Source organism: Sparus aurata, chromosome 17 (assembly GCF_900880675.1).
Source record: "Sparus aurata chromosome 17, fSpaAur1.1, whole genome shotgun sequence".
NCBI classification, from domain to species: Eukaryota; Metazoa; Chordata; class Actinopteri; order Spariformes; family Sparidae; genus Sparus; species Sparus aurata.
In genome coordinates, this window is record NC_044203.1 from 17068231 (window position 1) to 17083005 (window position 14775).

A 14775-nucleotide genomic window follows, 5' to 3' on the forward strand; every position below is an offset into this window, starting at 1 on the left:
TCGAGGTGAAACGCTGCATTAGATAGGGGAGCTGTAAGCCGCAAATTGTCGTGTGCAAGTAGCTGGCAATATTGAATGATATGAGTCAGATGGGTGTTGAGAAAACCACCTCTGGAGCCCTCACCGTTTCTCACGACTCCACCTTAGCTTTGGATGTCACTCTGTTTTCATAGTCCACCTCATCCAGACCTGTGGTTGCGCTTCAATATTAAAAATCCCTCTCGTTCACCATGATTGACTTAGGATTAAATTCCTCCTGCATGTGTGTCTGAACTACACCTAAATGTTTGGAAATAACTTCTGCACAAGGACAAGTAGGAACCAGGGAATCAGCGCCAGTTAGACACACATCCCATCATGCTTAATCGTTTCCTCCAATAATTTATTAATACCTAATGCTCAGCAAATACAGACAAAACTTAAGGCATTAGATCCACAATTATTTTAATTACAAGCGTGTCTGCAAATACCCGGCTACCAATACCTTTGTCATGAGTTGCTCACCTCGTCGCACAAGGGCAGAAAAACTACACCGATTCATGTGCTTAAGTTCGTCAACGTAACACTTGCTGCTGCGCTATAACCTGCAAGATTAGCACAAACATTTAAATGATGCCTTTGTTTTTTTACCGTTGTCACTAGGTGAAAGTGGTGGCTCTGTGTTTTTGAACAATTTCAATACATCCTAATATGTAAACCTCCTGAATGTGTAGACAGTCTCACTTTTAGGCTATGACTAACCGCTGATGTTTACTTAATGTTTTGTATTCTAGAGTGCAAACCAGACAAAGCCGGAGACACAGACAGATTTTTGGTGCTAATCATGTTGTCAGCTCGGATGAAGTGATTAAGAGAAACAAATGAGTCTTTAATCCGTGTGCGATTGTCTCGTGTGGACATGTGCTGATAAAACCTCGGGGCGGGTTACTACAGCAACACAATATCTTGATGTTGTGTTCTACGTATATAATGAAAGATCATTTTTGCATTTTGTATCCAGTGTTTCTATTCAAGCCTATCCATTGTTCAGCTCACTATTCATCGTACTGTTTTTTTTTTTTTTGTTGGGAGAGCTGATTCAGCCAATTAGTCATATTGGTCATTTTAACAGTCCGTTAAACACAGCCCACATACAATGTGATGGAATAAACTGAAAATAAGATGATGGAAAACCTTCAACAGTACTTCCATGTCACTGTGGACGAGTTTGTCCGTTGGAGAATTCCCCCTCGCTGTCTTGAACACGCCGTGAAAGTGGTTTGGTTGCAGTTAAAAGGCTTCCCGGTCCTCTACATCAGTGTCTTGGCAGGACGGCCTGTTTGTCTCACGCCGAGTCTTTGGAGGGTGACTGAATGACTGATTTCAACATCAGTGTCTCACACACATCCACAGGGACAAGTACACACACACACACACACACACACACACACACACACACACAAACACGTATGACCACGTCCAGGTGGAGGAGGAAGTGAGATCCTAAGTAACAGTGACACCACGTTTCAAAAATACTCCATTACGAGTACCGTACGTCCTGCATTCATGATGTTACGAGTGCAAGTACGAGAGTATTATACATGTTTATTTTGAATATATTTTAGGGGCTATATGTAGAGCATGAATCAGAAAAATAATTGGTAGCTTTATTTATTTTTTCAACTAAGGGAGGGAAATGATATTTACTTCTGAAATGCAGCGGCAAAGAAGTGCAAAGTACCCAAAAACAGATATCCTCAAGTAAATTCCATCAAAATTGTACAGAACTCTGTGTAAGTTATTTTCCACTTCTGATGAATAGGTGTGGACAGAAATGAAAGAAGAATGATATCGTGTATCTTTGAAGAAATGGCAGTGACTTTCAGCTTGTTTACTTTTTAAAAAATGTTTTGTAGTAAATTGCATTTTGTGCGATTTGGTGCCCCTGACATTTGAGTTCAGCAGAACATGAAAATAAATACAAGGTTTCTGTACGAATTTGTCAGATGTAATGTGATGTTTTGCTATGTGCCAACTGCAAACAGAACTCAGCAGGTCATAACAAGCCATGCCAAAGTTGTCAAAGTTTGCACAAGCGCTGCACACTCACAGCAGGCCGAGTTAACGTAACTTAAACCTTTGTCATGACGTCTGCAGAGGCTGGTGAGTCCGGTGCCGTCGCCCACTCGCCTGACTCGGGCAGAGCTGACTTGTAGCTACAGAGCACAGCAGTTACGGGCTGCTTTCAGGAACCTTCGTAAATCACAGAGCCGAGGCAGAGCAGCCAGAAGACGTCAAACGTCCATAAAAATACGATCAAGTTTTCGCCAAAATCAATGATGTTGGTGCTCTGTGTGTGACACACTGTGATCCTACCCACTGACCAGAGTTACATAGCGCCGAAACAAGATCTACAGGGGTGGAGTAGCTGTGACAGAGACACCATTCACCCTATAAGTCAGTGAAGCATTAAAATGATTTTGAAGCTGTTATTCTAAGGTTACATAATGTTGCTGTAAGGGTACGATCATTCTCAAAATAAAGCTCAAAATGTTGATGTGAAATGCACCTGCTGTATGAGTCCGTACAAGTGGTTGGAGCAGCGGTTTCTCTCCCCTGTAACTAAAGGGTGTAGAAATTCCCCGTTTCCCCACATTAATTCCTAAACGGTGATGTTACCGATGCACCGTGTGCCAACGTGTGATAGTGATCCAGCTGGTGAAAGTTGTAATCACCATATTGAAGAAGCTTTTCCGAGCACGTCACACGATTCAGTTTCTCTTAATTGGGGCCGTAACAGCTGCCGCCATTTGGAGCAGAACTGCTTGACACACTGCGGCCCTACACAGAACATTTCTGGATTTCATGTTTTCTTTTTTTCTTGGTATTGATATCTGTTTAAACAACACGATTAATGAGGTTGTATCTTACTTCCTCATCCCCATTTGACTAAGCTATGAAGTTCCATCAAAATCGTCGTAAATTTTAACAACAACAAAGACGCAAGTTGAAAGGAACAGACTTTGTCTTTGCATCGTCTTTCTCCCAAATACACGACTTTAACATGACACAATCCTACAAAACACACCGCTGGATGTCCATTGACATGCTGTTCTGTGATTTCTCAGGAAAAGAAAATAAAACTTTTTCGGGGGAGACTACTAGAAGTCCTTGGACTCAAACAGAGATCTTTATTTTTATGGCTTTTTCTTCACGGCATAAATCACTGACACAGAAAATGTAATTTGTGGTGGATGACTTATGGAATGACAACAGAAGGCTGGAGCGGCTTTTGAAGGCTGAGGTTGGAGCCACTAGTGTTGCTTTAGGCACAGCTAGGGCTGCATGAGTGTGTGTGTGTGTGTGTGTGTGTGTGTGTGTGTGTGTGTGTGTGTCTTTAACATGGATCTGATGTTCTCTGTTGGGATCAGAGTTACAGCAGCAGCCATAACTTCTTGTTTCACGTATGCAGCACTGATATGTTCACCTCACTGCTGTGTTATCACGCACAAACACAAACAAGGTTTACCCCTGTGTGACAGTTTCTGTATGACCAGTATGACAATGAACTACAGTAGAAAGGCCGGGCAGGCAGCCGTCTACGGTTTGTACCATGATGTGTGGGCTGAGATCATGATGTGTGGGTTGAAACTGTGATGTGTGGTTTGAAAGGCTGCTTTAAATATGGGTCCATGTCTGTGACAGTTTGCGAGAGAGTCCTACTTTACTCTTTGCACCCACATTCACCCTATAAATCTAACCAAAAGCTGAATTGTTAAACTGTGACAAGAAGAAGGGTGGAGAGAAAAGGTTTTTGATGGTGCACAGCTGAAACAAATTGGTTCCAATGGAGAATTGTTAAAAAGAAAAAGAAATTGAAGCAATTACTGGAAATATTGGTCATGCTTCCAACCCTGACTGGTCTACAAAGTGTATGGACTGAGAAGGCAAATGATCTCTGGAGAGCTGCAGGCTCTCGTTTTGTTTTGTCACCTATATGACAGAATAGTATTCACATACACCAGGCTTTAATCTTGGCAAATGGTGAATCCACAAGGTCCGGCCCATTTCAACATCATTTTTCACCTGACTCTTCACTCAAATTTTCGGGCATTGCCAGGAAAAAAAGACTTTCCATAGAAACTGCATGGAGTGCATTAGAGAAATTTCACAGGTCGTCAAATACTAACGCCACTTTGTCACTCCCCTCAGTGTCTCGTGTAGACACACAAGGTACCCCTGAGCATCTTTGTGTAACATAACAACCCTTCCTGCCAGAAAGCCACATGCTTAATAAGAAATTGCACTTTGGGGAGGTTTAGACACAAAAATGCTTGGTTAGGTTTGGGGAAAAAAATCCTTCATACTTGGTTTCATTTGGGACACAAACCGTGTCCTGAATGAAAGTCCTGTGTCAGATTGGAGCAAGTGTCAAGCTGGTGTCTTATACAGATGAGCGGACTATCTGAGTTTGTATGAGAGACTAGCAGACATGACAAGAAGGTGTTTGACAGTGTGGGAATGAGACCAGGTTTTTTAGGCTTCATTCACCTTAATGACACCGTGCAGACATAGTATTTGTTACCAACAGTAATTTGTAAAGAGCTATTGTGGATAAATATGAATATGGGCTTGATTACCAGACTCTGCATTTGGATGTTGGACCTCAGAAAAGAACCCAGACAGGTCAAATTGGCAGTCAGGACTGGAAGGCTCTACAGCAGGTGATCAAAACCACCCGGTACACCATTGGTGCCTACCTATCTACCGAGCATAAGTGACATCGGTGAATTAAGAAGTCTGTGCAAAGCCCAAGGATACTCCTCAATTCATCCACTGTACTCACTTGTATAAAATAGCTTGTCTTTCTGTTTTCTGTTATGTAGCATAATAGGACTAAACTTGGTTTCAGTGAATGAACCTTTACTTTTCCTTGTGACAGAAAGATCAACAAACACCCACTGCAAGTACATGTTGAGTTATCAATGTCCATTAAGTTGGCTTCCAAGCTCACTGTCGTTTTGAGTGGTCATAAAGCTTTATGAAAAAGGGGATTTGGGAAAGAGCTCATAAAATTACATTTCTCTACAAGAGAGTGAATTTGACTGAAACTCACCTGTCAAAAAGTAACCACTGATTGTGTTTTCTTTTGGTTTTGCGAGATTTCCTGTGTGTTATGTCTGAGGTTTAGTGTTTTGGTTCTGCTCTGTGTCTGCTTTTATTCCTGACAACAGAAGGCTATTACATACAAAGTCTTTTTTTAAAGATCGAATAACACTAATCTCCTTCTCCTTATGGTCCCCGTTTGCCATGGTTCCAAATTGTATTTTTTTCCTTTTGCCTAATATTTCTTTCACTGTGTTTTTCCTTATTTTGTCTCTCTTGTTCCTACTCCGGTGAAGCAGGAAAACGTTTTCTCCACTGCTGAGAGAAAGAGTGGCATAAATCAGCATTAAGTTGTCCCGTGTGTCAGAGCAGAAATCCATCCTCATACACTAGAACATGCAAATACACACACACACACACATATGCACAACTTAGTAAAAGACGAACCCTGGAATATTTATGGAGTGTGTAGGCCTATGGATAAAATTGTATACAATGTCGTTGACTTAAATAGTACTTAAAAGGGTGCTTGAATGGTGGTTTATGTCCCAAATTTAAACTAAAACTTCAACTTCAAATGTGAGATTGTCTATCTTAAGTGTAAACTCAGTAACTTTTGAAAAAAATAACAGCTTTGCAGGAGAAGAGGTACTTTATGAACCTGACAGCACCAATTAAAGCTAAGACGGTCTGCAGACATCATATGATGAGTGCTCAATAACTCTTTCCATCTTTGTTTCCAAACATAGATTACTGCCGTATCCTTCCTATTACTTTTCCCATGAAATGTCATGAAATGAGCGTGATGACTGAAAACTCAAATACAAGCTTAATTCACTTGAGGATTATGTGAAACAGGCACAACTAAGAGCTGTAAGTGACACTGAAATAGTGCGATGGAAAGTCTAACTCTGACACGAGTGCCAAATTTAATTGTACATTAAGTAAATGTTTATTCTTTAGCTGAAGTGTTTCTCATTTAATCATGACCAAAGCCTTTTCCAACCTCAGGGAAAGTTGTTTTTAATTTTGGAGTCATCATCGTGTCATATTGTAATTGCACTTTGTTTAGCTAATTTGTTGCACTGCTTCGAGCCTATAGACTTTTCCAGAGGCGTATGTTGATTCTTAGTCAGCGTTCACTAACCACCTTCCCCAGTTACCGTCAAACTTTCCATTCTCACATATGCAAACCAAAATGATAACAATGGCAAATTTACAACACAAAGGTCTTTGTTATATTTTGAACAATAGGTCTTTTATATCTGACAGAGGTATGAAGAAAGAAAAAAAAAACAGGCGTCTGATCCCTGGGCAGGGACTGTCGACTTTACTGTCTGGTATTTTTAGAATCAAGCAAATTAGCTGGCTAGCTACAGCTAAGAGTTTGTTTGTTAAACCTGTAGACTATGTCCACGGCAACGAGACAACACCCTCAGCAGAGAGAAGCTGTGCAAGTGAACAAAAAAATCAAGAAACAGCTCTGCAGAATAAACAGAGTTGTTGTAATATACATACGATGAGAAATTAGGTCAGACCAAACTGTTATTTCATTCTATTCAGTGACGTCTTACTTGGTATTGGAAGTATTAGGTTAGTAGGTAGTAGATAGTAAGCTTGCTAGCTGGATATGCTAATGATTAGCTTACTCTCCAACAGGAGGGCCAAAAAATTCTCCACCGGCAAAACTCTTTAAAGCAACATTATACGTCTCTTTTCTATCTACTTTAAAATAGCTTCTTTATATTCATTTAGAGCGCACCCCAGTGTGTAACTTGGGTTGAGCGGGTACGGCCTCCCACAAGAAGTGTGTGGTGCCTTATATTTTTCCCTCAAATGGGGCATGAAAAACTCCTGTGCGTAAGTCTGGATGTGTTTTACCCATCCATCCAGCCCCGCCTACTCAGTATACTTTGATGCTCTAACAACTAACAACAGACTTAAATAGATAGAGTGGTGCAGGTTTGACGCACTTTTCTTGGCTTACCAGGACGTTAGCAACGCCATGGTTCCCCCTTCAAAAAGCCAACGGGATTTTCCATTGGTTTCTGGATTATTGCAGAAGCATGTTGTTGTTGTTCAGTGAGATAAAATTCACAGGTAAACACCACTTTTGTGATTTTAGAAGCATAAATTAAATCACTAGAAGTAAAAAGCTAATGTTAGCCTTTCAACGGACTGCACTGCGGTCACATGACTTAAGGGGGGTACACACTACAGGATAATCGGGCCGATTTTTGTCCCGATTTCCCCCTTACGATCAAAGCCAGCAAAGGCCCGATTATCTGATGTGTGCAAAGGACATCGTGTCTGATTGTCCTGTGGTGTGGGGTGTGTTAAGAGTGATTTTGTCCGGTCGGATCCTCTCGGAAGGCGTCGGAAGGAGAGATCGTAAATAATGAACATGTTTAATATTTGCGACTAGAAATCCTGTAGTGTGTGGGGTGTTCCGAGCGGAGCCGATCACGCACAGCGTGTGATGTCACGTGTACCGGACCAACAGCCAATCAAGACGCGAGCTGAGTCAGCTGTGTTTCTCCGTCAGCCTTTTGTTTACCTGTTGCCATGGTTACCCGCAGTACCGGGGGCCAGAGCGTACAGTGCTGCTGTCGAAGCTATCTGTAATACTTCTGACAATTTTTACTCACCTCCAACTCGCGCTGTAACGCATACAGCCCACACTCTCGCCGTCTCCATGACTTTTTCCATAGCCGATTTGTTTTTGTTTTTGTTTTTTCAGTTCGTCCGCCATGTTTGTTTACACTGAAGTCACGTTTGACCACGCGAGATTTGTAATATTTAGCATGAAGAAGCTGATACTCTGCTGAAGAATCGGTTAGTGTGTGGTGTGCACTACGGAGAACACCACACACTGTAAGATCAGCAGAGAGAGATCTTGTGCGATCTGTCTTTTGTTATCATCAAGTGTGTGGTCTCCTAATCTGTGAAGGTTTGAAAAATCCTGTAGTGTGTACCCGCCATTACAGATAGGGTTGCCAACTCCCTGAAAAATAAATAAGGGACACCTAGTTGGCAGGGCCGGCCGATCCGATTGGTAAAAATGTTTGCCTTTTTTTGTGAGTGTGAAACGATTTTTAAATTATTTGACTGAAATCTAAATTTAATTTCACGCATGTTTTTGAGTGATACGAATAACCCACAGAAAAAAATATATTATTCAACAATGTATTTTTTAGTGCAAAAAAAAAAAATTTTTTACAAAGAGATGTCCTGCTAAACTTGACAGAATAAAATAAATATTTATTTAACAGAACTGTCCTACTTAACTGAAAACAGTATAAAATAACAGAAAACAATAGAAATATAAATATCTTACTGATATAGCCTATAGTTCATGTGTAGTATATCAACTGCCTGTGCAGTATAAATTATACACGTTACATCTATCGATCGATGGGGTGTTTGATGTGTAAGGTTGTATATATGTATGTATACAGTATAGTGTGTATTCTTAATCTATTATTCATCTATGTATTACTTTTATGTCTTATTTATCTATGTTATGTATTAATCTATCAATTGTTTGTGTTTATTACACTAAACAATCTTTTTGGGCATAAAATACTGACATTATTGGACATTCTTATTTTTTGTACATACCATATCTGCCTCTGGTGCCTGGTGGACAACAAACCGGTCAGGGGTCCACCTGGTTGTCCCTTACATTTTTAATGTGTCCACCACTAGAAGCATGCTGTTTCACGTCAAAAAAATGCTACAGAAAAAGTGCGCCGGTTGCCCCAGTTGCCCCAGTCTCTTGTCTCCCAGTATCTTCTTGCAAGCAACAGTACCTCGACCAATGAGAAGAGCCGGATACTGCAATGTTATTCTTGTGAATGAATGTCCTGTGAGCTCATTGGCCACAGAGCAGGAGAGGGCTGGCAATAAGATTACTGTAAATTTTCATATAAAACGAAACGTCATTCATTGATTCCATTGACATTTTAAAGACCATTTTGATTCTCACGGAAATTCTGGACAAAGTGCGTCCCTTTTCAGCTCAGTAAGGAATGCGTAATTTTTCTTTCTAAATACGGGACGATTACGTTTTTCAAGGGACGGTTGGCAATCCTACTTACACGTCGCCACCACTAAGCGTTTTATTACACTATTAATAAAATCAGTCTGCAAGTCATAAAGTTCAAGTTCGAGAGGTAAAGTCCACCAGTAAAGACGGACTAGTAAGTCTGTAGCCACATTTAGCCACTTGTTAGCAACAAAACCTGTAAATAAATCTTAAGCATTCCGAAACCACACGCCTATTTCAGGTATTTTATTGAAAGCCCAGTCAAACAGCCCCTTGACTCTGAGATGAGGGACCTTGAAGTGCAAAAATGCTAACTGATTTCCGTGTTTTCAGGCTCATTACTTACTCCATATGGGTTGTAGTAAGCTTCTTGTGAAGACGGGCTGGATCACAACAATGGTCTTTTGGTTTTTCTAACACACATGGCACTACAAACTGTGTCTGCCAGCCAAGGTGCCACCATGAGCTCCCTCCATCCGCGCTCTAGATGAGGGTGTTGTGCTTTATATCCTTTTCCCTGGCTCAGGGTCATGATGGTGAATCAGCTTTTCTCCAGAGATTTGATGGGCTTGGTAGGTCGTCACTGAACACTTGGGTAATGTTTGTGATGTGCTCATTCCATCAGCCTGCTGGTTCAAATTTCACATTCCACCTCATGGACTAACATGTGCTCATCAGGGCCTTCAGTGTTGTCAAAATCTGTGACCGCAACACTGCCAAGGCCGGCTCTTTCCAGGGCCGACAGCCCCCACCCAACAGCACCTAAAGCCACTTGTAGAACGTTTCTTTTCCATACCGCATCTTCAGTTAGGCACTACATACAGAGGCTGCTTGCTTTTCAGCTGTGTACGGTCACAAATCAAAAAACTGACTGCGCGTAACAAGTAATGATTAAATCATATATTTTCAGAAAAGTTCAGCCTGAAATTTACATCCCCAGAAACAAACTTTTCCTTTTCGATCTGTGCACATTTCCCACCACACCGTGACATCCCTGAATACATTTCACTAAATATTCACTGCTTCTACATCTTTCGGTCCATCTTCTACCTCCTCCACCCAAACTGTGATGACAGCATGTCACACACAGATGAAAGTCTGCGTATATTCTCCGTCCCCGGGGCCTATGGTGGAACATACGATACAGCAAATAGCAGGAAGGGAGGGGCGAGGCAGGAAAGACGAAAAAGCTGATTGGTATGGATGATTGATTTTGTGGAACATTGGAGCCGTCAGATAAATGTTCATTCATGCTGTCGACTCTGGGTTCTGGATTATACTGCTGTCTATTAGGATCCTGGACAATTTAACACTCCTGGAATACTCGATGTTCCCCATAAAATCAGGATTACTAACAGCATATTGGTCACCGGTTTTGGGCCGTCTTTTTAAGGAGAGATCTAGACTTGGGCCGGAGGATCAGGAATCAAGAGTTTTATTATGAGTGGGTTTTTTTTACACGAGAAATGAAAAACTAATAAATTATACTGCAGAGGACAAAAATGCAACAGTTTTGAAGAGATTTTCAGGTCCTCAGATGGATGTGTCATTTTACACATAGGCGTGTGCTGTTCGACACAGACACATCTTGAGCTACTTTTCACCACAACATGTGGTAATGTGATTTCTCTGTGTAAATCTTTGTCACATGCTGCGCTGAAAGTTTCTCACCACCTGAAGAAAACAGTCCCGTTTGAAAAGCTGGGCCAAGACCGATTTCGGCTCCGCGTCTTCGCGAAATGGTCCTCATGATTGATCTTCGTCTAGATTGAATTTACATTATACTATTTCAACAGTTTCTCAATGGGATTCCCTCCGTGCACTGGAGGTAACTCAGGGAGATGTTGATATTATATATTATTAATGTTTTTGTCAAATCATGCAATTCTATGCAATATATGTTGATCATTCACTCCACATGTTTAAAGGTTATGAAAACTTAAAAATATGATGGAAAGTCGGGTGAAGTTTTTTTTTACTCCAACAAACATTTCTGGGACGATGCAGCGCTCTCTTGAACAACTGAAGAAGATGGAGACTTACTTTGAATCATTAAAAAAACAGCCATACAAGGTAATCCAAGTCCCCGGCAGCCCCAACATCCTAAACTGACTTGAAAAGACATTATTTACCACCTCAACCAAAGTTCGACCTTGTGCGCCCAGTTCAGACAGGGTGGACGCTAACTCTCACTGCTAAGAAGCTAAAGCAAAGATTTAAGCTAATAAAGGGGTGTAAACAACATCCCGTCAAATCAGTTTGAGATATCCGGGCTTCCAGAGGTCTGGATTATGCTGAACAAGCTGTATGGAGTCATTTTATATTTTGTTTTGCTTGTTTTTTTTTTTTGTTTTTTTTTATTTATCAAAAAGTCCCTATCTTCTTCAGCTGCTCTCGCCCTCTGACACGTTTTGTGGAATACAAAACTTCACCCGACTTTCCATCCACACGGGGGTTAGTTGATAATGACTGTATTTAAATTTTTTCGCGTGAATGTATCCTTCATGTATTCCTTACAAGATTAACACAAAACTCGGCCAATCTGCCTCCGGTGGGTGTTCTTTGACCAGATTTGTTTGACAGGAGTTAGCAACTTAAGCAAACAACTGTGGAAGTGTGTGATATAATCTTGTGCAACCATCAACCCTGTCAAACCAGTGCAAATCGCACAGACAAAAACACAAATAGAGCATACTCCTATGTGTAACAGTCTCAACTATTTGACTTGGGAAAACTTTTCATTTAACACAATCCACATATTTTCAGTTCCAGTCACACACCATTGTCTTTTTCTGCCATCCATTTCCCAGAATTATTATTTCTCATCTTAACTTGTTTAGCTTCTGACTGGGACCAAGCGACATCATCACCGTAGCATAGCTGTAACAACACACACACTCATAGCGGTTGTTCAGCCCATTTGCACTGACAAAAGACTGTTTAGACTCTCTGGAAGTGGACAAATTAGAGCCACAGGAGCTACAATAACTTTCCTCCATTCCTGCTTTCATTCTTTATCGTTTCACCATCTCCCCACTCTCTTTCGCGCACACATCTGCTCTTATTTTCACTCCTCCTACCAGCCGGTGTCTCCTTCTCTTCTTGTCTGATGGGCTAAATCTGTCACTGTCCTGTTAGAGAAATAAACAGAGCGCCACAGTAAAAAAAAAAAGCAGGAGGACAGAGAGCGACTGTGCTCTGGTCTCACTGGTTCTGATGAGAGGAGCAGACAGAGCGCTGGCAACACTACAGTTGTCTGGGAGAAAGGGACCATTAGGAAGAAAACATTACGTCGTCAAAGCAGAGCAGAAAGGTCAGTCAAGATGCACCAGGGATGCTCTGGGACGAACAAACGTCATCATGAATTTTGCCTCATGATCATTTGACTAAGAAATGGCAACCTGTCGTTTGATGTTTTAACAACACAGCTGTGTTAAATTACTTAACTTTTTTTTCATAGGATAACAGAAATTCTGAACCTTTAAATCTTGTGGCTGCCATATTACATTTGTCATAACAGAAAGTGATGTATAAAAAGCACAAATATGTGCATTAAAAAAATCACACAAATGAAGTGCCTGACAACCATTCTCATGGGGGAGGAGCCCCAGGCCCTCCGCTTGATTTCTGTCCCCAGGGCATGAGGCCACTGAATTCGGTTAAGTTTAACTAGCATTAGACATCTCTCTTTCATGGGCCCAGATGTGGTGATGGCAAATGACAAGACTGTAAAAACTCACTTCAATGGGCTGTACTGTAACCGCAGCACATTGTACGGCAGCCCATGGTTGAAATCACAATGTGGAGTAACATATTGGCTAACTCGTGAATTGCTCAAATCGCAGATGGTACCAAGCAAACGGTGAATAATATCTGAACCCCAACTGGTTGATGGCAGGGCACGGTAACCTTATAATTGCTGTGTTGATCACATACGCACAAAAGGTAAAGCAGACTTAAATAGAAGCTTTCTATGATCCTCTCATTTGAATCTAAGTCACTTAAGCTCTACGTCACTGAATCTTGTTCCTTTTACTTTGCCTCTCTCTGTTGTTTGTATTCATGATGTATTAAAAACAAAACAGATATGTAGAAGAATAGGTGAAGCTACTGCACTGCTCCCATTTCCATTATTCAGAGAGTAGAGTTGTGACACAACCCTTTGAAATGTAGGACATGGACATGTTTCAATGGCGACTTTCAACCTCAGTAATTTAATGGACTCTGGCCACATTCCTGGAACAAATAAAGTCCCGAAGCGCAACAACTGAAAATGATTTTGGTCATTAGTGGCAGGATCAAAGTCCACCCTCGCACAGATTCATGGTCTTCATTTAGAAACAAGGATTTGCTTCGGGGCACAAAATCATTGTGGTGATAGCTGGCCCTAAGACATCATATTTGACTGGGGTTTAAAGGTTTCTGCCAGTCTCAGCCTGTTAATCCGGGTAGCCACAGTAGCTTGGAACCCTGTTAATATTTAGTCATGGTCGCGTGTCTGGAGGGTGAGCCGATTGCCACTTAGGTAGGTGGGTGTGAGTCACGAAGTGGCCTCAGCGGTTGATGGGTCAGAAAAGATCCGGAGAATGACAGGAGCAGCGACGCCTGGCAGGTGAAACAACAATTCACCTCCGGTGAATCACACTGAGCACAAGAAATGAGTGTTGGTACTGTAATAGTGTGACATGCAGCACAGAGCGTGTTGTGTGTGTGTGTGTGTGTGTGTGTGTGTGTGTGTGTGTGTGTGTGTGCGCGTGTGTGTGTGTTGGATGGACCAGTGATGAGAGAGGATCAGTATTTTTGAGGGGGAGAATATTTTGCATTGATGAGAAAACGACTGTGCAAATGTTTCAGCTGACCACACACACACACACGTGGACACACAGTGACCCATTCATCAGGGTCTGTGGAGTCTGGAAACTCCCCTGTCACAGCCAAACACACAAAGACAGACGGACACACACACACACACACATACACACAAGCAGTATATGCCGAAACACTGTGAGAAACATACAAACAGTTGGCCTACTGAATCCGTCTGTCACATTTCATCTACTTAAAGAAATCTGCAACATCGATAAATCTGTTGCATTTGTACTTGTCTGACATGCAAAGCTTCATATAATATTATGGGCCTGTTTTCACGCCATCTAAATCATCGAGGCCCGTTTTGGCTAATTGTCGTGTTGTATGTTCTTGTACTTTTGGCTGAATTTGATTTACTGGTGGGTGTGGTGGGCTTTTGCGCGTTGCCAAAACCAATATAAGGGGAAGTTTAGTGCTTTTGAGAAAGGCCTAATTCATAAACCAGTAAGTGGAAAGATTCAAGTGTAAATCACTTGAATCTTTCAAGGCAACAATCAGATTTTGTTCGTAATTCGTGAAATTTTCAGAATTTCAAAATTCAGAAGTGTTTACTTTTTGACTCCCCTACAGAAAATGTTGATTTGCATTAGTGAACAATCTTCCTATTTTGCTAAAAACTGGAAGCTGGCACTGTGTTAGAATTGGCTACTTGCATGTTCATACTCCAAGCATATAGGGGACAGAATATTACCAGAGTAACTGCTAACTGCTGCTATCTGTAGCCGTTAGCTGGTCGTTTTATAGCAGTTCAATCATGGAGCTAGGAGCACCGT